Source organism: Scylla paramamosain, chromosome 1 (genome assembly GCF_035594125.1).
Source record: "Scylla paramamosain isolate STU-SP2022 chromosome 1, ASM3559412v1, whole genome shotgun sequence".
NCBI lineage: Eukaryota > Metazoa > Arthropoda > Malacostraca > Decapoda > Portunidae > Scylla > Scylla paramamosain.
In genome coordinates this window covers 36522693-36525192 of record NC_087151.1, presented here as the reverse complement: position 1 = coordinate 36525192, position 2500 = coordinate 36522693, and the positions used below count along the sequence as shown (strand labels likewise).

The 2500-nt window shown below is 40.9% G+C and overlaps 1 protein-coding gene across 4 annotated transcripts in view; it reads right to left on the bottom strand.

Annotated features, from left to right (window-relative positions):
- Positions 1-2500, bottom strand: part of LOC135104840 (zinc finger protein 436-like) — a 198125-nt gene that overhangs the window by 15219 nt on the left and 180406 nt on the right. The window lies entirely within an intron of this gene.

Here is a 2500-nt window from a genome sequence, read left to right as displayed (position 1 = left end):
ATTGTGGTTGTAGGACACTTTTTACTCGCGAAATGTGCCGAGAGAGAGAGAGAGAGAGAGAGAGAGAGAGAGAGAGAGAGAGAGAGAGAGAGAGAAGAGGGAGAGAGAGAGAGAGAGAGAGAGAGAGAGAGAGAGCTGCGGGGCAGCACTACCTGGGATGCCAGCACATAACCATACACTAAGCAATACGTGCACGCGTACATAACCATACAGGTGAGAAACGTGTGGACGCACTCGCCAAATGTGTGCCAGCATAGAGGAGCAGATGAATGGCTACAACACAACTCTGCCACGAACACTGCCTGACAACACGGCGTATGTAGTACAAACAAAACAAAACACGATGCATTACAAAATTACATCAAAACTCACTGGTTCCGAATAATTTTTTGATGACCTAACTTTTCACGATCGACATCAATCGGAAGAAGAGCCTAATCCATCTCTCTCTCTCTCTCTCTCTCTCTCTCTCTCTCTCTCTCTCTCTCTCTCTCTCTCTCTCTCTCTCTCTCTCTCTCTCTCTCTCTCTCTCTCTCTCTCTCTCTCTCTCTCTCTCTCTCTCTCTCTCTCTCTCTCTCTCTCTCTCTCTCACCACACCCTATTCCTCTTAACCCTTTCACTCCTAGACATATTTTCCTACATCCACCTACGATTTTTCAATTTAGACTCTTATTTATGTGCTAGTCTTTTAAATAGTTCTGTAACCTGGAAAAGACAAAATGAATGATCTACTCTCTTTTTTTCTTTCGCTTTGTAATCATGCACACATTTTTTTACAGTGCTCTCGGCGTTAACAAAAAGTCCACACGAGTGAAAGTGTAATCGGATCTTAGTAATCGCGCACTCGATTACCATACAAGCAGCAACACCACAGCAAGACCTTCATGAGTCGTCCTCACACCCCTCACTGAATCATGTGAACGATTATGACGATCGTGGAAAAAAAAAAAAAAGTAAAGGTCTCTTCCCTTAGCGGAACAAGGCTTAACGTAAAATGGTACAGGAAAAGTGCATCGTGCTGTCATATAGAGGAAACAGAACCGGAAATGACAGGATGCAAAGCAATAATCTACACCCGTGTTTTGATTTCCGTGAGTGAAAAGGAATTGAAGCCTTGGAAACTGGGTTAGGAAATAAAGCCGGTTGTGCGGCCTCTCTATAGAAATAAGAGAAGAAAAATGCAATATGTCACACACGTACAGCTACCAACGTACAGCTACCACCCATAGTCCACCTCCACGCCTTTTCCCACTTCTTGAAGGAACTAAAATCAAAGGAAAGACATTCAGTCACATCCCTGAACTCACTGGAAAAAGATAAAGAGTAAAATATAGATTTCTGGGTGTGCTTTAATTTTTCACTTCTTTAAAAAAAAAAAAAAAAAAAACTGAAATCACAGGAAAGACACCCAAAACATCCCTAAATTTCATAGCTAGAGAGAAATAGGGATAATGTAGATGTCTGTGTGTGCCTTAGAAAGAAACTAATATCTCATCCAAATCTGACCACCACATTTTTAACACTAATAATTATTATTTATGGTACACACCGATACAAGCGATACGTCAACATTGCAATCTACCAAAGAACGTAGCTGCTCTCAGGAATCAGGGAAGACAGAAATATAGTATAACAAAATATAGTACGGGTAATATCAGGGCTTTCTATCACAGTATATTGAACCCCACGCTGGTAATCTGTCTCCGTTCACCCAAACTCCACCCGCCTCTCATCGATCACCGAAAGTAAATGGGGGGGGGGGGGGGAACGGAAAAGTAAATAAAGAAGCGAGTTAATGACATACACCCATAAAAAAAAAGTAGTAGATAAAGAAACAAATCTATATATAACAGCATCCCGCGTCCGGTCCAGTAAAGAGTAGACGAATGTTTGTGTGCGTGAAAGAGAGAGAGAAAGAGAGAAAAAAAGTTTCGGCGTTGATGGAGTCACTAAAAATGTCGATCACTGCCCTTCGTCTAGTCTCTTAACCCGTTGATTGCTGATGATAAGGGCAGCACTTGTTATCTTCCAACAACCTTGTACGAGTAATTTTTCTGAGCTGAAATAAGAATATAGACACTGAGATTTTTGTTTTCTTTCTATCCTGTCTTTTCTCATACGCAGTTTATCGGTAGTGGCAATTAAATCTTTAGTTTTGGACTATTCAATAACAGTATCAACTCTCTCTCTCTCTCTCTCTCTCTCTCTCTCTCTCTCTCTCTCTCTCTCATCTCTCTCTCTCCGTCTTGCTGATTTTTTCTGCTTTCTCCTCTTCTGTGATTTTCATTCGATTTTCATTTATTTTTTTCCTTTATTCTCTCTCTCTCTCTCTCTCTCTCTCTCTCTCTCTCTCTCTCTCTCTCTCTCTCTCTCTCTCTCCCTCTGTCTCTCTCTCATTTTTCCTTCTTTTTTTTTTCTTTTTCCTCTTATTCTGTGGTTTTAATTCAATTTCTATTTATACTTTCCTGAATTCTCTCTCTCTCTCTCTCTCTCTCTCTCT